This window comes from Vulpes vulpes, chromosome 4 (genome assembly GCF_048418805.1).
Source record: "Vulpes vulpes isolate BD-2025 chromosome 4, VulVul3, whole genome shotgun sequence".
Classification (NCBI taxonomy): Eukaryota; Metazoa; Chordata; class Mammalia; order Carnivora; family Canidae; genus Vulpes; species Vulpes vulpes.
In genome coordinates, this window is record NC_132783.1 from 118,563,949 (window position 1) to 118,589,643 (window position 25,695).

At 40.2% G+C, this 25,695-nt stretch overlaps 1 protein-coding gene and 1 pseudogene across 4 annotated transcripts in view; both read left to right on the plus strand.

The window, feature by feature from the left end:
• Window positions 1-25,695, plus strand: part of SH3TC2 (SH3 domain and tetratricopeptide repeats 2) — a 105,179-nt gene that overhangs the window by 16,926 nt on the left and 62,558 nt on the right. Inside the window, exon 3 of one of the 4 annotated variants that reach the window (XM_072756911.1) lies at window positions 20,514-20,637. The exons of the other annotated variants lie outside the window; for them this stretch is intronic. The gene's annotated coding sequence lies outside the window, so the exon portion shown is untranslated. The remainder of the gene's footprint in view (window positions 1-20,513; window positions 20,638-25,695) is intronic. 4 annotated transcript variants of the gene reach the window in all.
• Window positions 14,570-15,391, plus strand: LOC112928254 (dnaJ homolog subfamily C member 8 pseudogene; annotated as a pseudogene).

Genomic DNA, 25,695 nt, shown 5'->3' on the forward strand with positions numbered 1-25,695 from the left:
AGAATTGCTCATTGGAGTGTGGGAAGTATGCCTCCCCCTACATTAGATTTGGTACCACAACGAATTTAGCTATCCATCCTGGTCTTTCTCTAGCATGCTGTGCACACTCCTGCCCCAGGGCCTTTGCATTGGCTCTTCCCTTTTCTTGGTATACTCTTCTCTTGGATATCCATGGATCCCTCCCTCATGTCTTTAAATATTTGCTCAGTTGTTAACCTTCTCAGTCCTGTTTCTTTGTCCTAATAAAATTGCAGCACTTCTACTCTGGCAATTAGTCTTTTTAAAAAATAGTGCTTATCGTATAATCATTATGTTATTTATTTATTTGTGATTTTCACTACCTTTATCCTCTCACTAGATTATAAGATTCTTGAGGGCAAGGATTTCATCTGTTTTCATTGATAAAACTCCACTATTAGAGTAACACCTGACATATGGCAGGTGATAAGAATGTCTGTTGAATGCGTAACTGTTTGAATATACCCCGCTTTGTTCTCGACAGATCCACCATGAAATATATAACCCAATGCATATCTCATGACTCCAACTAAATAGGGAGTTGTCCAAGAGGAATAATTAGCATTTATACCTAATGTTGCAAGGCAGAAGCTCTTAGGCTGGACTTAGCCTACAGGCAAGTTTATTAAAGTATTGGCCCATACAATGTTTCAAATACTATTTTGATTTACCTTTACAACATTAAGAAATGGGGGATATTTCACTTGAAGATGTGGATTTCTGGTTTCTATGCCAAAACAGAAGTTCTGGTCATATTTTACAGCATGTTTCTCATTCTTTAACAGCTGAGCAGGGCCTTTTCACCCTAGACTGGATATGTCCTCTCCTGTGCATCAGGGCTGTATCTCTTCCTGTCGTTTCCCTGACCCCCTCTAAAGCTAGGTGTCAGCCAGCCAACTTCACTTATTCACCCACCTGCTTGGCTCTTGTAAACAAAGAAGTCTGCAACCTCTAATGGTCAAATATAATATGCCAGGAGGCAATAAATATTTGATAATGATGATGTGCTAATGATGATGCAGAAATATGAACCAAATTTCTAATTCTTCTACTCTTTTCTCTGGCCAATTTATCTTCATTTACTTGTTTTATCAATTAATATTGATGCCTCCAAATATTATGGATATGTCTTTTTCTTTTTTTATTACATGATTTTGCTTTATATATTCTTTAATTCTTTTATTAAGTGCATACATATTTGTGATTGTGGACTGACTCCTGAAAAAGACCTAAAAGATACCAGAAGAACTGAAGGACACTAAGAACACAATCAACCAACTTATGGTTGATGACCTGAAAGACACTACCTACTAGCCTGACTTAACTAATATGTATAGAATCCGATAGCAAGATAAAAAAAAATAGCAAAATAAGCGTTCTTTTTGAATATACAAGGAACATTCACCAAGGTAATTCATATTTTGGGTCACAAAACTAATCTTTGCAAATTTATAAGAACGTAAATAATATAAAACATGTTCTTTGATGATAATAGGATTAAACTAGAAGTGAATAAAAGAAAGAGCAAAAAATTCTAAATAATTAGAAATTTAAAAATACACTTCTAAATAACCTGTGGATCAAAGAGGGAATCATGAAACAAGTTCTAATGTATTTTAAGTTAAGCGAGTGGAAACACAACATATAAAAACATGTGGCTAAAGAAATGCTCAAAGGAAAATATATAGAAATAATTACTTACAAAGAAGGAAAGTCTCACAATAATGATCTTAGTTACTATCTTAAGAAACTATAAAAGGAAAGCAGGTTAAACACAAAGGAAGCCGAAGGAAGGAAATTGAGAACAGAAATCAATAAAGTAGAAAACAGAAAAACAATAGAGAAAAGTCAATGGAACCATAATTTATAAATTTCTAGTCAGTCTTATCAAGGAAAAAGAAGAGAGAAGCTACCAGTTATCAGTATCAGAAATGAAAGAAAGGCTTTATTACAGATCTTACAGAAAGGTTAGTGATGGATTATTATGAACAACTTTATGTTAATAAATTTGAGAACTTACATGGAATGGAAAAATTGCCTGAAAGAACAAAATTTCCAGAGCTCACTCAAGAGAAATAATAGGGCATATGCATGGCCTAGTCAGTTAAGTGCCTGACTCTTGATTTCAGCTCAGGTCATGGTCTCAGGGTCCTGGGATCGAGCCCTGCATGGGCTCTGCACTCAGCAGGGAGTCTACTTGAGGATTCTCTCTCCCTCCGCCCCTCCTCAACTCATGTGCACATATGCACTCTTTTTCTCTCTAAAATAAACAAACAAACAAACAAACAAACAAATCTTTTTAAAAAGGAAGCTATATAATCTGAGTAATGCTGTGTATTGAAAAAAAATTGAATTTATAGCTACAAACTTTCCAAAAGTGAAAACTCCTAGCTCATATAAGTTTGGTGGTGAATTTTGCCAAACACTTAAGGAAGAAATAATACCAGTTCTAGTGAAACTTTTCCAAAAAATGGAAAAGGGTAGAATATTTTCCAATTTATTTTATGAGGCCAATATTAATTTGATACCAAAATCAGACAAAGACATTACATGAAAAGAAATCTAAAGCCCAAATATACCTCATGGGCAGAGATGCAAAAGTCCTTGCAACATGTTAGCAAATCAAATCCAGCAATATATTAAGAGGATAACACATAATGAACAAGTGGAGGATGTAAGGTTGGTTCAACATCTGAAAATCAATCAATGTAATTTACCCTATTATCAGATAAGAAAAGAAAAATAATTATTTTAATGATGCAGATAAGGCATTTTACTAAAATTCAACATCCATTCATAATAAACTCTCTAAGGAAATGAGAAGCTACAAAACTGAGAAATCTGTTCACAATGTCCCTTTGCCTAAAATCCTATACCATTTCTATAGTCCCTGTACCCCATAAGTCTAATACTCTGTCAGCTTTCACTCATTCATTCACTATCTCTCAGTTTCTGCTGTGTGGAAGGCACAGTAGCAGGCACGCAGTTGTAGTTGCTCACACAGCTGTGAGCAAAATAACACAAATTCTCTGCCTTCATGGAGCTTACATTCCAGCAAGTAAATACAGCTCCTCATGGCTCCCTGCACACTCTGCTCAGTGGCCTTTCATTGCCTTAGGCTTGTTGTATTCCCTCCGGCACAGGACCTGAGGGACATGCTGGTCCCTCTGGAATTCTTTTCCCTCCCATCTTCGTCTGTGTAACTTTTACTTAGTTTTCAGACTAAGTAACTCTTAGTTTTCAGCTAAGTCTGCAGACTAAGCTGCAAAGTCACTTCTGTAGGGAAATCTTCCTTGATTTCCCTGCCTAGATTCCTCCTCTTTTATATGCTCTTACCATGCATGCTTTCCTTCCTCCTCCTTATAGCTCTTGTTGTATAATTACTTATGTGACACTTCAATTGACCTCTTAGTCTCCAATGGATTATGGATTCTGTGAAGGCAGGGGCTCTGTTTTTACTCAACAGTGTCACTAGCGCCCACATGAGTGGGTGCTCACAGAGTAGGTGCTCATTCAGTATTATTTGAAAGAGTGAATATGTGCCTTCATTCAAAACTTTATCAAATTTTGACCTGGAATAGAATAAGAACTGGACTAAGAACCTGTTCAGAAAATAGCACCCAAGATGTGGAGAAAAGGGAATCCTTGTGCATGGTTGGTGGGAATGTAAATTGGCGTAGCCACTGTGGGAAGCTGTGGCGGTTCCTCAAAATATTAAAAATAGAGATACTATATGGTCTAGAAATTCCACTGCTGGGTATTTACCCCAAGAATATGAAAACAAAACACTAATTTGAAAAAAATAAGCACCCCTATGTTTATTGCAGCATTATTTACAATAGCCAAGATATGGAAACTGTCCCTTGTCCATTGATAAATAAATGGATAAAGAAGTGGTATATTATATATATATATATTATATATATAACAATAAAGTGGTATATTATATATATGTACACATATATAATGGAATATTCCTCGGCCATAAAAAGAATAAAATCTTGTCATTCCTGACAACGTGGATGAACTTAGTATCATGCTAAGTGAAATATGTCAGAGAAAGACAAATACCATATGATTTCATTGATATGTGGAATCTAAAAAAGAAAATGAACACACACATGTACACATGCACAATAGAAACAATCTCACAAATATAGAGAACAAACTGGTGGTGATTGCCAGAGAAGAGAGGGTGGGGGATGGGCAAAATAGATGAAGGGGATTCAGAGGTATAAACTTCCAGTTATAAAACAAAGAAGTCACAGGGACGAAAAGTACAGCATAGGAAATATAGTCAATAATATTGTAATAGCTTTGTATAGTGACAGATGGCAACTACACTTATCCTGGTGAGCATTGCATAATGTATAAAATTGTTGAATCACTTATGTTGTATACCTGAAGTGAACATAACATTGTATGTCAACCATACGTCCATAAAACTAAGAAAACAGCATCCAAAGAAGCCTTAAGTAATTTGTTAGTGGTCGTTAAATTAGTCATCAATCTGTCTAGTCTTATGTGGATTCAGCCCATAGTTTTTCCACTCCATTTGTGAGATCTCACGGGAGGCTTTTGAAGTTCAGCTCACTATGTCAACCGCATTCCTCTGCTCTGCTGACTTACCCAAGAAGCAGATGAGGTTTGCTTTTTGTCACTAGATTTTGCATGTACTCGGAGCCTTACCAGACTTGGTCCTGCATCTTCTCATCAGTAAGGTGCTGGGCTCCAGCAGGCGATTGCCTGGATTCCTTCTGACCAAGGCTTTAGGAGCAGGGGCTGGGGCTGTGCCCTTTCACCAGTGAGGAGCTGGCTCACCAATGCTGCTGGCGCCCCGGTGAGCTGCTGCGCCCAGGGGAGGTGTTCACAGACAGAGAGGCTGGGTGGGGATGGCTCTCTCATGGGCAGGCAAGTCAGTGCGGGCCAAGTCAGCCAGGGCGAAACAAGAACAGCAGCCTTGATTCCTGGGATGCTCTCTGGCCTTCTCCTCCACCCTGGCCTCCCCCACAGGAACCTAACTGTATCTTAGTCCTAGAATGTGAGGAATGTGCCACAGCCTGATAGGCCTGAAGCAATCTGCAGAGAGGCAGGGAGGAGTGTTGCTCCCCAGTCAGAGGCCTGACAGTGTAGGGACTATGGGTCCTGAGGGCTGGGCTGCCCCTCCCTTCCTGCCTGGGCCTCCTGCTGCAGCCTGATGTCAAAGGCTGCATTGTGCACTGAGCCGGGTTTCCTTCCCTCCTGTATCTGCTAGGTAGCTGGAGAAAAGGCACTGTTAGAAGATGCCCCCAACCAGCCCTGTTGAGGCTCATGTCCCTTGGTCTGTCAGCCCTGGAAGGATGGTACAGACACAGGTGATTGTTTCTGTGTCTCAGGAAGCAGTGTGTCCTTTGTCTGTTGGCCCAGAAGACTTTTACTAGTTTTTGAAAGAAACAGCTGTTTGGTTTCATGGATAGTCTCTATTTTTCCCCCAGTTTTATTGAGATCTAATTGACATACAGCACTGTAGAAGATTAAGGCATATAACATAATGGTTTGACTTACCATGAAATGGTTATCACAATACATTTAATTTAAATGTCTATGTCTTTGTTCAGTTTCTATTTGATTCCTGCTCTTGCTTATCTTTAGTATTTTCTTTCCTCCTTCAGCTTGCTTGTTTAGTTTGCTCTGCTTAGACAACTGATTTGAGACTGTCTTCTCTTGTCATACAAGCATATAATGTGCTAACGTTCCCTTCAAGCACTGCTTCTGCTGTATCCCTCACATTTTGAAAGGTTGATTTCATTGCATTCAAACTATTTTTTAATTTCCCTTGTGATTTCTCCCTCATCCCTTGAGTTCTTTAGGAGTGTTTTGTTTAATTTGCACATATCTGGGGATTTTCCAGATATTTCTCTTTTATTGATTTCTAATTCAATTCCTTTGTATTCAGAGAACATTCTTGGATGATTTCAATTTTTTGAATTTCTTGACATTTGTTTTTTTGTCCCAGAATATGTTCTTGGTGAATGTTCCATATGTGCTTGGAAAGACTGTCTATTCTGATGTTTTTTGGTACAGTGTTGTATAAATGTCAGTTAGGTCAAGTTGATTAAAAGTGTTGTTCAAATCTTCTATATCCTTACTGATTTTTGTTGGTGTTTTTTTGTCTACATGTTCTATTAATTACTGAGAGAGGAGTGTTGAAAAATCTAAAATAGATTTTATTAGTTATTTCAGTTTTATTACTTATTGTTTCATGCATTTTAAGCTGTGTTGCTAGGTACATACACTTAAAAAATTTATTTTATTATTATTATTTTTAAAAGATCTTATTTATTTATTCATGAGAGATACAGAGAAGGAGGCAGAGACATAGGCAGAGGGAGAAGCAGGCTCCCCGGGGAAGCCCGGTGTGGGACTTGATCCCAGGACCCAGGGATCACCTCCTGAGCTGAAGGCAGATGCTCAACCACTGAGCCACTCAAGGTGTCCCAAAAAGATTTTAAATAATCTTTGCACCAAACATGGGGCTCAAACTCACAACTCAGAGATCAAGAGTCACAATCCCCACTGACTGAGCCAGCCAGGTACCACTGTGTATATACTTTTTAAAAAAGTAGTCCATATACTCAGCATGGAGCCAATGTGGGGCTCAGTCTCATGACCCTGAGATCATGACCTGAGCTGAAATCAGGAGTTGGATGCTTAATTGACTGAGCTACCCAGACACCCCAATTGTTATTAGTTTTTTGGTCTCATTTGTACCTTGTTCCTTTTTCCTCTTTCCTGCCTTCTTTTGGTTTGATATTTTTTTAATGATTATATTTAATATTAGGTATAGTTTTTTTTTTAATTTTAAAAAACACCTTAACAAATTTAAAAGGACAGAATCATACAATTTCTGCTATCACACTACTGTGGAATCAAGCTAGAAAGTAATAATAGAAAGATAACTAGAATATCCCAAAATATGTGGAGATTAAACAACACACTTTTATTTAAAAAATTTTTTTTTAAATTTTTTAATTTATTTATGATAGTCACAGAGTGATAGAGAGAGAGGCAGAGACACAGGCAGAGGGAGAAGCAGGCTCCATGCACCGGGAGCCCGACGTGGGATTTGATCCCGGGTCTCCAGGATCGCGCCCTGGGCCAAAGGCAGGTGCCAAACCGCTGCGCCACCCAGGGATCCCAACAACACACTTTTAAATAACACATGGATCCTAGAAGAAATCTCAATAAAAATTTTAAAAATATTTTGAATTCATGAAATGGAAATCATAATTTATCAAAGTTTGTGGAATGCAGTGAAAACAGTGCTTAGAGGGAAATTTATAGCATTGAATGTATGAAAAACAGAGAAAGATCTAAAATTGATAATCTAAGTTGGCACCTTAGTTAACTAGAAAAAAAAGAGCAAATGAAATCCAAAGTAAATGGAAGAAAAGAAATAATAATTAGAGCAAAACCAATGAAATTGAAAACAGGAAATCAATAGAGAAAAATCAATGGAACAAACAACTGTCTTTGAAAAGATCAACAAAATAGAGAAAAAATAAAATAGATGAAAAAAAGAGGGAAGGAACAAATCACTAACATCAGAAATGAAAGAGGGGTCATTATTACAGTTCCTATAGAAATTAAGAGAATAAAGGAACACTTTGAACAACTCTATGTCCACAAATCTGATAGTGTAGACAAAATGGACTAATTTCTTGACATGAACAATCTGTCCAAAGTCACACAAGAAGAAATAGATGATCTGAATAGGCCCATATCTATTAAAAAAAACTGAATTAATAATTAAGAAATTTCTAAAACAAAGAATCAGACCCAGATGGGTTCATGGGTGAATTCTACTAGATTTTCATGTTAGAAATTATACTAAAGCTCTAAAATCTCTTTTAGAGGATAGAAGCAGAGGGAATACTTCCTAATTCTTTCAATGAGGCCAGTATTACTTCAACACCCAAACCAGACAGAAACATTACAATAATAGAAAACTACAGGTCAAAATCTTTCATGAGCATAGATTCAAAAATCCTCAACAAAATATTAACAAGTTGAATCCAAAAGAGTATAAAAAGACTTATATACCGTGACTTAGTGGGTTTAAAATATGTATAAGCTCTATATGAGGAAATCTATAAAACTCTGATAAATGAAATCATAGAAGAACTATATAAATGGAGAGATAGTCCTTGTTCATGAATAGAAAGACTCAATATTGCTAAGCCATTTATAGCTTGATCTATAGGTTCAATGCAATCTCAATCAAAATCTCAGTAAGTTATTTTATGGATATTGACAAACTGATTCTGAAATTTATATGGAGAGGCAAATGACTGAGAATAGCTAACATGATATTGAAAGAGAAGAAGAAAATCGGAGGACTGATGCTATCTGACTTCAAGACTTACTATAAAGCGGCAGTAATCAAGACAGTGTGGTATTGGCAAAGGATAGACAAATAGATTAATGGAACAGAATAGAAAGTCCAGAAAATAGACTCCCCTGATCTTTGACAAAGGGGCAAAGGCAAAAGAATGGAGCAAAGATAGTCTTCTCAACAAATGGTGCTGGAATAATTGGACAACTAGACCTGTGTCTGGTCTAGATATAGATCTTATGCCCTTCCCAATAATTAAATCAAAATGGATCACAGACCTAAATGTAAAATATGAAACTATAAAACTCTCAGGAGATAACATAGGAGAAAATCTAATGACTTTGGATGTAGTGATGCCTTTTTAGAAACAACACCAAAGATGTGATCCATGGAAGAAATAATTGATTAAACTGGATTTCATTAAGATTAAAACCAAACAAAACAAGACAACTGCTTCTGGGAAAGACAATGTCAAGAGAATGAGAAGATAAGCCATTGACTGGGAGAAAACATTTGCAAAGAATATATCTGATAAAGGACTGGTGTCCAATATTTGCAAAGAACTATTAAAACTCAACAATAAGAAAACAACCCAATTAAAAAATAGGCCAAAGACCTTAACGGACACCTCACCAAAAAAGATATGTAGAAGGAAGTAAACAAATGAAAAGATGTTCCTCATCATTTGTTATCAGGGAGATGAAAATTAATACCACTACATACCTATTAGAATGATGAAAATCTAGAACATTAACACCACCAAATGCTGGTGAGGATGTGCAGCAACAGGAATTCTCATTCATTATTAGTAGAAATTCAAATGATACAGACACTTTGGAATACAGTTTGGTAGTTTCTTAAAAACTAAATATACCTTTATAAGATCCAGTGATTGTACTTCTTGGTGTTTAAGTAGTTGAAAATTTATGTTCACACAAAAAATTGCACATGGATGTTCATAACAGGTTTATTCATAATTGCCAAAAGTTGGAAGCAACCAAGATGTCCTTCAGTAGGTAAAAGGATAAGTAAACTGTGGCTCATCCAGACAACAGATTATTATTCAATGCTAAAAAGAAACAACTTATCAAGCCATAGAAAGATGTGGAGGAACCTTAAATGTGTATTTCTAAGTGAAGGAAACCACTCTGAAAAGGCTATATACTGTATGTTTCTAACTCTATGACACTCTGGAAAAGGCAAGCCTATAGAGACAGTGAAAAGATCTGTGGTTATGGGGGAGGGGTTGTGATCGAATAAGCAGAGCACAGAGGATTTTTAAAACAATGAAAATATTCTGTATGATATTATAATGATGGCTTTATGTCATTATACATTGTCCAAAGCCATAACATATCCAATGACAAGAATGAATCCTAAAACTATAGACTTAGAGTGATTATGCTGTGTCAATGTGGGTTCATCCTTGGTGAATTATGTACCATTCTGGTGAGTCATATTAATGGAGGAGGCTGTGCATATGGGAGTGGGTAGTGGGTATGTAGGAAATCTCTGTATCATCTTCTCAATTTTGCTGTAAACCTAAAACTATTTGAAAAAAGTTTTAAAAAAATCAACAGAGCCTCAGAGAGATGGAAGACAATATCAAAAGGTCTAACATTAAAGACTCCCCACATAATTGGACTCTTCCAATAAGAAGGGAGATAGAATGGGGCAGACATCTTCTCAGAGGTATAAATTCAAGAAGTTCCATAAGATACATGAGAAGAAAACTATACCTAGTCACATCATAGTGAAAGTGTTGAAAACCAAAGGTAAAGAGAAAATATTGAAAGAACTAGGGGAAAAGATACATGACATACAGTAGAATATGACACTCTCTACTTTGACCAGACTTGAATCAAGTTCCTCTGAGTCTTCTTTCTGACTAGGTTCCAACCTTAGGCTCTGTCCTTGGTCCACCTAATGGGTTATGGAGAATCCTGCTGAGTCAATTTAGCAAAAATTCCATACTGAGTATCTCATCACCCTTGATGTCTGATCAAATTCCTCATCTACCCTCAATATCTTATCATTCTGGCTTGCCTTCAGTAAGAATTCTGTTGAGCAAGCCTAACAAGAATCCTCCTATCCCTGATGCTTTGTCTTAGTAATTTTCCATTTACCTGCCCTACTATTTGGCTATAAATTTTCACTTTCTTTGTTGTGTTTGGAGTTGGGCCTGATCTCTCTCCCCTACTGCAAAACCCTATTGTAATAGTCCCTTCTTGAATAGACTCTTTCTTATCAGCTTTAACTAGTGTCCCCAATACTTTTTCTTTATAAAATATCAATTCCAAAGAGATCTGATTTCTCATCACATACCATGGGGGCCAGAAGATTGTAAAACAACACTCTATGATTAATAGGGAGTGATTGTTATAACTGACTAAAAAAGGGTAAGACCTAATGAATGCTATTCATGAGATAATACACTTTAAACATAAAGATAGAAAAAGCAAATGGATTGGAAAAGATACCATGTTAACTGTAAACACAAGAAGGCTGGAGTGACTGTTGTATATGAAAAAATGTACAATAATTCCTGTATGGGCTCAATAATAGATCCTTCAAGTATACAAAGAAGCAACTGAAAGAATTAAAGGGAGAAATATAAATTGGACAGTCACAGTTGGGGGTTTTAGACCCTCAGTAATTAAAAGAACAAAAAAAAGCACACACAATTGAAAGAACACAAAAAGTCAGTAAAAGCAAAGGTCATCTGAAAAAACAACCATCTTGACATAATCAATATTTAGAGAACACTATATCCTATCACCATAGAATAGTTTTTTTCATGTACATGGTGCATTTACTGAGACAGACCAAATTTCTGGAAGAATATGACCCATGCTTAAACTCATACTTCATCTACATATGGTCCAGACACCACGACCAAATACATCTTTGTAAGGACATTAATTTTGGCTATGACATTTACTTGTTTATAAATCTTCCATCACTCACCACTGCCTACAAGGTTAATTTAAATCTCTTCAGGCTGACATACAAAATGCAGCACAATCTGCCTGCCATGTTCCACCCTCTATCATCATGACTCATAATGCTCCATTCCACATAATTTTTTTTGGCCATAGTTTATATGGACTCTGTATTATCTGCCAAACATACATTGCACATTTGACTGCCAAGTCTTCATCCATTTCTTTCCCACTACTTTTTATACCCTCCCTCACAATTTTGCCTAGAATCATCTATATCCTTTAAGGTCCAAACTGCCTGGAAGGTATTTGGGGGCCATGTGAGGACATCCTGTGCTTCCATCAGTTCACCAGCTGCATGACTTAGGATATGTTAATTTCTCTTCCTATGCCTCAATCTTCTCATCTGTCAAATGTGTATAATATTAGTAGTTGCCTAATAAGATTGTCATGAATTTATTTTATTTTTTTAAAGATTTTTATTTATTTATTCGAGAGAGAGAAAGAGAGAGAGAGAGAGAGGCAGAGACACAGGCAGAGGGAGAAGCAGGCTCCTTGCGAGGAGCCCAATGCAGTACTCAATCCCTGTGATACTCAATCCCCAGACCCAGGATCATACCCTGAGCCAAAGACAAACATTCAACCCCTGAGCCACCGAAGTGTTCCAAGATTGTCATGAATCTAAATGAGCTAATGCAGATAAGGCACTTAGGAGGATGACTGACACATTGTTTGTATGATCAGTATGTGCTAGTTCTTATTTTGTGGCTATTATTGGTGGTGAGTTTTGAGAGACCATTTTAACTGGATGGTGGGACAGGTGTCAGATTTTATAATTTTCTTATGGGCTTCTGCATCTCAGCCAGCATATCCTTAGCATAATCTCCAAGTTGGCTGTTGCTAGAGAGTATAGAAACATGCCCACAGCTCTGTTTGCAGAAATGAGGTGGATCTAACCAAGTCTAATTTCATCAGGGCCTTTTTTGTGATGAAATGGATTATCTTCAGTAGCACTCCAATATCTTATATCTCCTCCCTGAATGTCAATAAGTCAGTGCCACTATATTAATTTGTCACATTTTGGATGGCTTAGTTGTAGGGGACACATTGGTAGCATGAGAACTTCTCTTTATTTCCACAGTGTCTTCAGTTGGCCTCTCCACCTGGTCACCTGTGGGACCCCATCACCAGAGACTGCACATTGGGTAGAGAAGGGGAAAGTGAGCCAGGAGAGAGGGAGAGGTGGAAGAAAGAAAGGAGAGGGGAACTGACTCATCGCACCTTCCCCCAAAGCATGCTCTAGATCACAGACCTCCCCAAAACACAGCAATGAGAGAAAAACCCCACAAACAGCCTGGCTACAATCAGCAGCCAGAGAGAGGATGGAGGTCCTGGTAATCATCCTGCACGCTATGCAGGTGGTCTGGCCACTGGGTGTCACTCTTAGTCTGTGTTCCTTTGATTTGGTGTCAGGTTTCTGGCTTTTGCAGGTCTTCCTCTTCCCACAGGCTCCCTTCCCTCCCTGTGCTGATCTATCTAGCTTGGAAGGCTTTGCTGACTGCATAGACAGTACACGGAGAGTGAAATCACCCCAGATGCAGATTTTTGATCTGCACATGGGAAAGTAACGTGTTCGTCACAATAGCAAGCAGTAACTAGTTCTACAGCAACAGCATCTAGAAAATTAGCTTTTTTGTTGTTGTTAAAGATTTTATTTATTTATTCATGAGAGACAGAGAGAGAGGGAGAGAGAGAGGCAGAGACATAGGCGGAGGTTCCAAGCAGGGAGCCCAATGTGGGACTTGATCCCGGGATCCAGGACCACACCCTGAGTCGAAGGCAGATGCTCAACCACTGAGCCACCTAGGCGTCCCAAAAATGAGCTTTTAAAACAGAAATATTTCATTAATTTTATCATTATTACTATTATTTCCCCCTTTATATATTATTTGCTTTTTATTTTATTAATCTCTCTATATATTTTAAAGATTTTTTTTATTTATTCATAAGAGACAGAGGGAGAGGCAGAGACACAGGCAGAGGAAGAAGCAGGCTCCCTGCAGGGACCCTGATGCAAGACTCGATCCCAGCACCCTAGGATCATGCCCTGAGCCAAAGGCAGACTCTCAACCACTGAGTCACCCAGGTGTCCCAATATATTCTTATATTTTTATTTACTGTTTTAATTCTATAAAATTTAACAGTTAGATGAAGTGGAAATTAATCCAGAAAGAAGGATTGGGAAGAAAGACCTGAACATATAAAACCTTTAAAGAAATAGAAGTCATATTTAACAAATCTATTATTTTTACTTACCCTCTTTAGAACTTGGTGTGCATTTTCAATCTGAAGATTCATGTCTTCAATTCTGGAATATTCTCCATCATTTTCCTTGTGAATACTGACTCTGCGAGTCTCTCCAGTCTCTCCTGTGGAAGTTCTATTAGATTATCCTGGTCATCTCATCCTATCTTCCATCTTGTTTGGTTAATTCTTCTGTTTTCTTATTTCTCCATGCTGCATTCTGAGTGATTTATGCAGATCTGTGCTCGGGTTCATTAATTTTTTCCTCTGCTGTGCTAAATCTTTCGTTTAACTTATCCAGTGAGTCCTTAATTGCAGTGTCTTTGTTTTTTTGTTTCCAGGAGTTGAATTTTGTTATTTATCAGAACTGTCTGTTCCTTTTCCCATAATACTCTGTTCTTTCATTATGGTTCCTAAGTTTGAAAATCTCTCTCCCTCTCTCTTTTTTAATTAGGCTCCATACCCAGCATGGGCTTGAACTCACAACCCTGCATTTGAGAGCAGAGCTAAGATCAAGAGTCAGATGTTTAACTGACTGAGCCACCCAGGGACTCCAGTTTAAAACTCTTTTAAATTACTTTGTCTGCTTATTCTTTCATTTCCAGCTCTATTATTTCCCATTCTTTCAATGCTGATTTTTGGGCTGACTGCATCTGATGGTTTTCTCTCTCAGTAGTTAATTTCCTTGTGTGATTTGTAATCTCTTTATGATCTATGGATGACCTTTGAACAATGTAGGGATTAGGAGTGCTAAAACCCTTCGCAGTTGAAAATCTGTGTGTAACTTTTGACTTCCCCCAAACTTAACTATTGATGCCTACTGTTAACAGAACCCTTACTGATAACATAAACAGTCGATTAACACATATTTTGTATGTTCTATATACTGTATTCTTATAATAAAGTAAGCTAGATAAATTAAAATGTAATTAAGAAAATCATCAGGAGGGAGAAATGGTGATTTCAGGAAAGAGTGGTGCTCTGTCTGGCCGAGGGAGCGTGAAGGAAGCATGTATGACCTTCTACAATGAGGTGAAACAAATAGAGAAGAGAGATTCAGTTCTAACATCCAAAAATCAGATTAAAAGGCTGACCTGTCTTGGCTCCTCCTACTTTACTTTGAACCCATTTGAGGATCTTCAGATAGATCCTGAGGCGACAGATGAAGGAATAAAAAAGAAGTTTTGATAGTTACCCATATTGGTGTATCCTGACAAAAATCAAGATGATGCTGATAACACAAAAGGCTTTGGAGGCTGTGAACAAAGCTTACAAGTTGCTACTGGATCAGGAACAAAAGAGAGGGCAGGATATCATTCACACAGGAAAATATTACACAGGACACACTGTGAGAGTGTGAGAAAAGCAATTAAGGGGGAAGGAAAATCCTACAAATGTGGGGGAGGATGATCCTAAGCTGTTTAAACAAGCAGTATATACAAACAGACCACAAAACTCTTTGCTGATCTGGAAATTAAAAGGAAAGAGAGAGAAGCCAAAGAGATGCATGAAAGGAAACAACAAAGGGAAGAAGAGATAGAAGCTGGAAAAAAAGACAAATGAGAAAGAGAGTGGTGGTAAAACTTTGAGGAAAGTTGAGATGGTCATGTGGACAGCTGGTGCACCTTCTAGGCATATCCAAAGGGTGCAGATAGAGGAGAATAACTGGACATTCCTGAGATCATCAAAAGTGAAAATGGAGTAGCGTGAACCACAGAGCCTTCCCACAACTCTCTCCCCTCCTCAGCTTTGAAGGATTCATTCTTTCCTCTCATTTCCACCCCAACATAGAGTGATATTTGCTTTTTAGTCCACTTTATTTTCAATATAATTTAACAGCAACCAGAGTAATTCCTTTGCACATTGAAATGAGAGGTTTGCTTTGAAAAGAAACCTTCTCCCCACTCCTACCCCTGGACCAACCAGGACTGGAAGGTGCCACCACTAGTCCTGCCTTCTTTTTCCACTGCCTGTAAAGGAACATTTTGCACTTCTCTGGCTTGTGAAGGTTAAAAACTTAGTGTATAGTTTGTGGAAATCAACCAATTAAATGTATTGAGTTAAAAAAAAAGGAGAAAATCATAAGGAAAATACAATGACAACACTGTATTGTATTTATCAAAAAATATCTGCACGCAAGTAGACCTGTGCAGTTCAAACCGTATTGTTCAAGGATCAACCATAATCTGAGCTACTCTTTAGCATTAAAAAAAATTAGGTTTCTCATGAACCCTACACTGTGGAAGAGTAGTTTTTGTGATAATTTCTGTTGTCTCCCTAGAGAATGAACATTCAGGACTAGTTTTTGTCCCTTGACTGGGTTACCTACAGACTTTAGGGTAAATTCAGATCCTATCCCTTCTCAAGGAGCACAACTGGGTGTTTGATTTTTCCACACAAGTCCTCAGACAGACACATAGTTTCTCCAGGTGTCCTTGGAAGATGGAAAGGAGTTTTCTAATTCCTTTTTGATAGAATAGCGACACTTCCAGACTTCAAACTTTATGCAGGGAGCAACCTTTTACCTTCCCTGCTTGATGTAGGCCCAAAGTTATCTCTAGTAAGGAGGAGGGGGAATTAGAGGCCAACCCAGCTGCTCGGACTCATGTCCTGGCTAAGATCCTCCAGGGTCTTCATGGCATCTGTTCCCATTTATTCATAGGGCTTTGATTACTGTGTTTGTTTCTGGATCCTAAGGATTTCCCTTTCTTTCCTTAAAAGTTAGTATGTATTAAAATATTTATCTTTGGGATGCCTGGGTGGCTTGGTGGTTGAGGATCTGCCTTGGGCTCAGGGCGTGATCCTGGGGTCCTGGGATTGAGTCCCACATCAGACGCCCTGCGGGGAGCCTGCTTCTCCCTCTGCCTATGTCTCTGCCTCTCTCCCTGTGTCTCTCATGAATAAATAAAATCTTAAAAAAAATGTTTATCTTTGTCACATCTTTATCCTACTTTGACCTTTAGTGATTCAGTTTATTTTCTGATTTTCTTTCCTGCTTTTTTCCCCCCAGTGGAACAATCTAGGTTACTTATTTAAGCCATCTCCTGCCATAGCAAAGGAATGGAAGATCAGTGTACTTGTTATCATTTGATACAAGTAAGGAAGGTAAGCATAAGGTCCCATATACTTTTCTGATCCGTGTGCGCACTGATGGTCCAAACCAGTGCTGTAGTCCCTACTGGGAAGTGGTCTGGATTCTCTTTATTTATCTCCTCATAGCCGGTCAGAAGTAGATTGACGTAAGAGTTAAGGAATGGAGTGTGATTACCATCTCCCTAGGGAAAGGGCTTGGTCCCAATGTGGAGATGGGGTAGGTGACACACAGGGGTTTCTCCTGCTCTCTGTGATGCGACTTTAGGAAGACATTCAGCATGCTTATTCCCATGCTGGGGAGTGCTGCAGAGTAGGTGAGGGCCTTCTATCTGTGAGCTGATCTCTCCTGTCATGGGTGCCATGCAACACAGGTAGCCCCAGCTGTTCCCTGGACCCAGCTGCAACTGCCATTTTTTACCTCCATCTCCTGGTTTTCTTATCAAAGGTCTTCAAACAAGGTCATGTGAGCTGGGGGGGGGGGGGGAGGAGAAGTTGCAGGGACCAACACCTTCCCCATTCTGAACCCTGTCCTTTGCCCCGCTTTAAACAGGGAAGCGGGATGCCTGCGTGGCTCAGTGGTTGAGCGTCTGCCTCCAGCTCAGGGCGTGATCCTGGAGTCCTGGGATGGAGTCCCACATCGGGCTCCCTGCATGGAGCCTGTTTCTCCCTCTGTCTGTGTCTCTGCCTCTCTCTCTCTCTCTCTCTCTCTCTCTCTGTGTGTCTCTCGTGAATAAATAAATAAAATCTTCAAAAAAATAAAAAAATAAACAGGGAAGCTCCTCTTGTGTCTTTCTCTACAGCAGCCTAGCTGGCAAGTACTTCATCCTTGTGTACCTCAGTTTCTTCATTTATAAAAAGAGAACAAGCTCCTCACTGGACTATTGTGAGGACAAATGACATATACAAATGACAAATGACAAAGCACTCAGGCAGTGCCTGGTTCAAAATAAGCATGATCTTTGTTGTTATTTACTGTTGTTAATTATTGTCATTATATTTCTTCTAAAAAATGATTCTGAACTAAAAAAATGTCTTTTCAGATGTAGAAAAGGTCTTAAAAGATACATAGATACAATCTAAACTGGGTCTTTTCTTAAAGAACTTTTAGTTTGAAATTCTTTACTTCTATGCTAATTCTACCAGCAAGAAAGTTAATTTGAACCAAGCTTGGCTAGCAAGGTTAGTTTTAGCCAAGTTTGGCTTGTGCCTAGCAGAACAGGCATAAAGATCTCTATTGTTTATGATAATTTTCTTCCAGCCCCCTGACATTCCTTCAACCCCACTTCCCATTCCATAGCAATTCTTTTCTTTTCATAATGATTCACAATGAACTTGTTGTAACTGTTGTATAAGCTGCCTTCTGACTTGAGTCAGCCTTGCTTCACGGTTTGTCAACATTGTGTCACCTGTCCCTAGACTTTTTGCTGAAATTGCCTAACTCTAAAGAAATTTTATCTAATGGATCTTCTCTAACCTTTACATTTATGGTAACCTCTTCTACATTTCCTACGAAAGTGGGGACCATGTAGTCTCAAAAAGGATAGGGTTAAGAAAGGGCTTTGCTGTCTTCTAAGAGAAAGTGCTATTGGAAGGGGCATTTTCATTCTTACTTCAGCCTGCTTGGCAACTGTTCAGTCCAGGTCCACAGTGATGAGCTGGTGACAGCACTACTTACTTACGAGCATGATTATATTATGAATCAATGAGATGATGGGTCAGGATTCAGCCATGAAGAGTGAGTATTGATGGTCTTCTTTCACTTCTCAGTGAAAGAAGTGGGAAGAAAAATCATAGGTCTGAGGCCTTGTCCTGACTCCCCTCTTCTGGTTACCCTCCTCGGACCTTAATTCAGGTGCAGGAATATTACCTACCATCTTCAGTGACGAGGTGAGATGTTCTTTTTAGGCTTAAGAAAGTGACAGGAGATTGGAGTGGGCCTGCTTGCCTATAGGTTGTTCATATTGATATAACATCTGCCACCAGTTGATTGTATGTTCTAGTATCTTCTGAAGGCCCAAGCTCCTCCAGAGCAATAGGATCTTTTTAACTGTGAAAGGAGTTGTTCCAATCCTATCCATGAAGTTGTAGCTATAGTCATAATTGAGTTGATGATGTGGATAATAGTTGATTGGTATAATTGGTATAAAAAATCCAGGGTTACATAGACCAGGTTGTCTTATACTTAGTGGAAGCAGCATTCAGAATAGTAAGCCAGGCTTTCCCAACCTTTTACCTCTACTGAGGTTTGTGGATACCATGTGGTTGAGGAGTCCCTCAGTAAAAGAAGGCTGTGATTACTTTGGCTCAGCCAGGCAGGTTAGTGACCACCTTAGGTTACCCTGGAGCTCACAGCACAGTCTCAGTAGCAAGGTTGACATTCTAATACTTGAGAGGGGGTAGTCAGAGCCAGTTGTGGGATGTTATATATATCATGCCTAAGATGGGGTAGCAGGGAAAGTGTGGGCTTTTTTCCCAGTCCTTTTGAGGACCAAAATTTGACACTCTCTTCTGAAGACCAACAGCTGCCTCATTATCAAAATGAATCAGTCTCATTAGTTAAAGGTATGTTAGTTAAAGGTAGTTAAAGGTATATATATATATATATGTGCAAGGGAAGGCTCCAGCTTCATTCTTTTGCATGTGGCCATGCAATTCTCCTAGCACCATTGGCTGAAAGACTATTTTTCCCTCCATTGATTCAGTAGCTTTGTGGAAAATTAATTGACATGGGATTATTTCTGGACTCTCGATTCTATTACAATGATCTATCCTTATATCAGTACCAACTGTCTTGATTACCATTGTTTTACAGTAACTTTTGAAATCAAGAAGTGTAAAATTGAGAACTTTATCCTTTGGTTTCAAGACTGTTCTGGCTATTCTGGGTTTCTAAGTCTTCATATGAATTTTAGTGTCTGCTTGTCAATTTCTAGAAAAGAAACTGCTAGGATTTGTAGAGATTACTTTGAATATGTAGATTAATTTGGGCAGTCTCACCACCTTAACAATATTAAGTCTTCCAAATTCATGAACATGAGATGTTTTTCCTTCATTGAGATCTTTAATTTCTTTCAATGATGTTTTGTAGCTCCCAGAGTATGTTTTGACTTCTTTTGTTAATTATATTTCTAAGTACTTTATTATTTTTGATACTATTGTAAATGGAATTGTTTTCTTTTTCTTTTTAAAAGATTTTGTTTTTATTTATTAATGAGAGAGAGAGAGAGAGAGAGAGAGGCAGAGACACAAGCAGAGGGAGAAGCAGACTCCATGCGGGGAGCCTGATGTGGGACTCGATCTGGGGACCCCAGGATCATGCCCTGGGCTGAAGGCAGCGCTAAACCGCTGAGCCACCCAGGCTGCCCTGGAATTGTTTTCTTAAATTAATTTTTGGATTGTTCATTGCTAATGCAGAGAAAAAAATTGATTTTTTTAAAAGTAGGCTCCCTGCCCAACGAGGGCTCACACTCATGACTGTACTCACCAGACTGCTCACAGCTGTGAGATAAAGACCTGAGCTAAGTTCAAGAGTCAGACACATAGTTGACTGAGCCACCTAGGCACCCTTCCAAAAATTGATTTTTGTATACTGTTCTTCTATCTTGCAACCTTGCTATAATATTAGTCCTAATGGTTTTTAAAAATTGGATTCCTTATGATTTTCTATATATAAGATCATATCACCTGAGAGTAGAGATAGTTTTAATTCTTCCTTTCCAACTTGAATGCTTTTCTTTTCACTTTTGTTGTTGTTGTTGCCCCAATTGCCTTTAAATCTTCAGATCTTCCAACCTCCCTCATCACCTGGGCAGTGAGAAAGCAGTCCCTGCCGGTTCTGTATCCTCAGGTGCTCTCTGTGCCTCTGCTGTCCCCTTTCAGTCTGGGCTGTGAACACTGACCTTGAAGGTGAGTGGACTAACAGGCACAGTGAGAGCAGGGAGGAGAAAGAGGTAATGGGGAGGAGGACGGGACAAGGACATCCCAAATGCAGGGTAGAGGCAGGGCTTGTAGGGCCTGCTTGTGGGTGCACCTCTGACTATGTCCATGGCTCAGCTCGGGAGCCTGAAGACAGTGTGGACCGCAGAGAGGTGGGGCACTGGTCTCCACAGGGCTGTCTGTCCAGGCCAGACCAGGCCAGGCCAAGCTCAGGGAGCAGTGATATACCCCAGGATTCACCTTGTGGCCAGAATTAGGAGCCAGAAGCCCCTGCCTGGGCTCCTGCGACTGGTTCATGTATCCTCGTCTTTGTCTACAGTCTTGAATTCCAAGAGGAGCAAAATGAAATATGAGAGATTGACATCCACGATATGGGCTCACGGGGTGGTTAGGAGGGGTGAGTGGGGGGCTCTGGGGGCCTGGCAGCCTACTGCTGCCATCTGCTGGACACGTACTGACTCCGCTCTGCCTGGGCTTGTTCCTGAGTCTTGGGATTTGATACAGGGATGGAAGGGTCCGTCCTTTGTGTCTTAGAGCCAACAGGGGATGCTTGAGTGCTGGTTTCCCTTCCCTGAGAGCTGAGGTCTATGGGCTAGACAATGATAAGAAAATAAACCCAACATTGCTTCCAGTGATGGGTTTATTGGTCTTGATGTGGTCTAGTCTTGAGCAGTGTTTCTGTCTTCTTCAATGTAAAAGGTGGTGGCTGGACAAGTTGATGAAGATATTAGGGATTTCTCCAGTCTATTATCTTATGTCTTGGCATTTTCTGTCTCTTTATCTATCCCCCTTCCACTTCCATTGCTAATTAATTTGTTGCTTATTTGTTATCTTTCTCCTCCAATGGAATGTTAGCTCCATGAAAGAATATCCCTATCTATCTATTGACCTTACCACTGTGTCACTCTCCCCATCCCAACCTAGATTAGACCACATAGTTGGTGCTTAATCAATATCTTTTGAATGAAATCCTCTGGTCATTTTCAGGATTTCTTCCACTCCGCATACTCTGGTGTACTATAAATGTTGGTTGCATTATTCTTTACCAAATGCAAAAATTAGGGAGATTCAGTGGTGCCCCAGTCAAAAAGCCCAGCTCGGGATTCAGTCCACTGGGTTCTGAATCCTGATACTACCACTTTCCAGCTGTATGACCTATGGAAATTTACTCAGCTTCCCAGCCCCTCAAATCCTTCACCTTTATTTTTTATTTTAAAGGTTTTATTTATTTATTCATAAGAGACACAGAGGGAGAGGCAGAGACATAGGCAGAAGGAGAAGCAGGCCCCATGCAGGGAGCCCGTTATGGGACTTGATCCCATCCCTTCGTGCTGAGCCGAAGGCAGATGCTTAAATGCTGAGCCACCCAGGCGTCCCTCCTTCACCTTTAGATAGAGATAATGACAGGACCTGCTCCTGTGGGTGGTTATGTGCATCAAGTGAGAAAATCCACGAAAATACTAGTGTAGTGCATCCATATGAAGCTGTCCGTGTGTGTTAACAAGTATTATCATTATTCACTTACGCCTACCCATGTGACAAGCCCCTCATCTCTCTTTCTTCTCATGCAGGCTTGCTGGACCTTTCCACTATTTGTTCTTGTCAGCATTTCCCTGCCTGGGAATGTGCGGGGAACTCTGTTGCCATGGGGATTGCGGGGCATGGTCCTTCCTCTGGGCCAATTGCATTGATGCTAAATGAGGCTGGCCTGCATCCAGGTTTCCATCTCCTTGCAGAGAAGTACTCAGGTAGGGCCCTGGTGAGAGAGAGCAGGCTTCTAGTACTTCTTTTCCCTATCTCCCTCCCTTCTCTTGCAAATGCAATAAGAATTTCACCCTGCCTCTTCATTTTACAGGCTTGTAAATGAATCTGAATGAAAGGGCTTTCAAAGCAGCATAACTTCATACATGAAGGTGACATGGTCTTGAATTCTTTCTCTTTATCCCAGGCTGAGATTAATTTCCCTCTCTTTGGCCAAATATTTCCCCCAGTTGTGTGCACTCAGTTTAAAGACACACATAGTGCTTCCCTGTGTTTCCCAATTACTAAAAATGCTTTCAGGGATCTTTCTAATTTTCTCTTCACAGCTGCTTTGTAAAGCCCTTAAGTCATTTGGTAGCTGAGAAACCCCACCCTTGAACCAGCTGCTCAGCCTCTTGGCCTCATGCTGAGGCCAACACAGCATCAGGCTTGAATGTGGAGCCCCTTCATCTCCGCCTAGAATCTTTTTCACCTTGCTCAGCTAGATGCTGATGGATTAGGCTTTTAGGAGAGATCATTGAACTTTGGACCATCTAAAAGCCCCAAATAATTTCCATTGGAAAAACAATCTACTCCCTACATAATTATAAGGGTGTGAAGAAAGGGGTTAACAGAAATAAAAATCTACACCCACGAGGATGTTCACAACAATTGGTGGCCACCAGGAAGGAGGAAGCCATGGGGCTCTGCTGGGAAAGTCATCAGAGGAGTAGTATCTTGGCTCATTCCTCTCGGGGAGTGGAATTGATATCTGGGGAAGCAGAGGATCCCTTTGTTTATAAGTTTGTTTTGAACTTTGTTTAGATTTCAGGAAGTGAGACTAACAACTCTCATCTAGAAACAGGAAAATGTTAGCAATCCACATGGCTAAACCATTGGGACTCATTTGTTTGTTTTGATTTTGTCAAGGAGAAAGAGGAACCCTTTCTGGGTCAGCTTTACCCATGGCTCTTGCCTGGGCTGCCCTCATGAAGCTTCTCCTTTCTACAAGAGTTCCCATCTTTTTAACTTGAAGCTCCAGCCACAAGTCAAGTGAAACAGGCCAAATCAGCACTGTCATTCTCACACTGCGGGCTGAGTCCCGGGCCGAGAGTGAAGCAGTGGGCCAATTAAGATATATGATAATTTACATAATATGATCCTATATGGGAATATATATATATATAAGGTATATATAATATATGTATATATAATTTTCCATACAGAAATGGGATCACATATACATGTGTCTAGGATGCAGAGCCAGAGTTCAGAAAGATACTACAAATTTCCTGTGGTTGCCTTTAGGGAGGGGACTGGGCTTTGGTTAGGAGCGAAGTGTTTTGAAAGTGGCTTCACATTTTTATTCAATACTCAGTCTGAACTTTTCCACACATATATGACTGTGGCTGTGTTGACACCATTTCAAACAGAATACCTGACCTTCCGGCAGGACAGTACTTTCCTCACCATGCTCTACAGGTGCTCTCCTTTACTCTCCACTATAAACATGATCTCTGAAATTCCCCTCTGCAGCCTCCCTCTGTCTTTTGGCTCTCCCACTCCTTGAAATCTCCAGAAGTTGCTGGACAGTCTCCTTATGACCTTGTGACATGGTCTCTGATCTCATATCTCTGTCCCCGGTCTCCTCATCTAGCCTGACTCTGAGGTGGCCCATTTCAGTAACTGTCTCACCAGCCCCCTGGATTCTCACACCCTAGTGCCCCTTGACCCTCCTGCCTTGTCAGCTCTGGACTGTTGTGTGCTGTCCCTGCTCCATTTTGAGGCTCCTGGAAGAAAGACATAAGCCCCATGACTGGATCCCTGCAAACTTTTAACAGCCAGTCCTGTCTATCCCTCACTGGGACCAGCAACCCTCCAATTTCTTTCTAATCAGCTTCTTTTTTGCTACCCCATGGACTCCTTTTGTCTCCCCCTCCTTGGTTATATTGTGGCCTTCACCCATGAGCTACTCCAAATGCACACCTTCTGTACTCTCGACGCCTTCATACATCCCACCTCAGAGGAACTCTGTCTCCAAGACAGGCTCTGTGTACACAGTTCTCCTCCTTCTGGACGCTTCTACGTCAGTGTTCTTCTCTCTGCATCTGTCTGTTCCTCTCTAGTTCATATAGGTGTGACACAGAGCTCTATTCTGGGCTTAGTTTGATTTAATAGTTTCTTTTCCCCCAGTGCCTGAGGAAACAGAAGGGATGTGTGGTGGATGTTGTGGAGTCTGCCTGGATCCCCACCTATCACGACTGGCCCACTCCTTCCTCCAGTTGCTGGAAGCTTTCAAGGTCGATGCTTTCATCTGAGTCCCTCTCTGGGGCTTGCCTAGAACAGAAGAGTGCCACGTCCAGTTTGTGTCCCCTTCTGGGGCACCCTGCCCTCAATGACTGGCCCTTATGAGGATGTAGCCAGTCCAGTGGCTGGTTGTTATCAGATGCCCTTGGCCCAGGATGACTCTACATGGCCCACCTACCCCTGAGCTCCCTGTGGGAACCAGCTGAGGACTCTCTTTAGAGTGCTTTGCAGGCCACTCTGTCCTCTGCCTGGTTCTGTCCCCCCCCCCCCCCCCCCCCATAGGGATCCTGTGAACACAACCCCATAAGCTTGCTGCCTACAAGTCTTCCTCTCGGGGTCTGCATCTTGGGAACTGACCTGCTGCAGCAGGCTTTTCAGAGTTGGGGAGAAATCTTGAACAGGGATGGGAAAGATCAATATTCAGATTGATTTCATCTGCTTGGAACATAGAGACAGTCTGAGAAAACTTAGATCAGTGGAAACTTTTGGATTAGGTAGCTTAAAACAAAATCAGTTGTACAAATATAAGTTGTGAGAGATTTGGTCAGGTATCTATTTAAACAAGAACTAAGAGCTTCCTTAAATTTTTAGTTCCTTCCTTCCTTCCTTCCTTCCTTCCTTCCTTCCTTCCTTCCTTCCTTCCTTCCATCCCTCCCTCCTTCCTTCATGTAAGAGTGCCTATTCCATCAGGCACCGTGTTTTATGGTGGGAACAGGACAGCAGAAATGTGAGGGGGAGATGGTAAATAAACACAGACTTAGGACTATAATCACTAAAGTGAATAAGCGGGGGCAGAAATAGGAATAAAAGGAGGTATGTCTCAGAGTAGGTGATACTGAATATAAGACTGACTACAGGTCCACACTCTGCAGTGGCACAGACACTGGGGCAGTCAGAGGTGAGGAACTGAGGGTTCTGTGGGATCATGCTCCCATCCCCTACTAACTGAAGGCTCCAGACACTGAAAGAACAGCTGCAGGG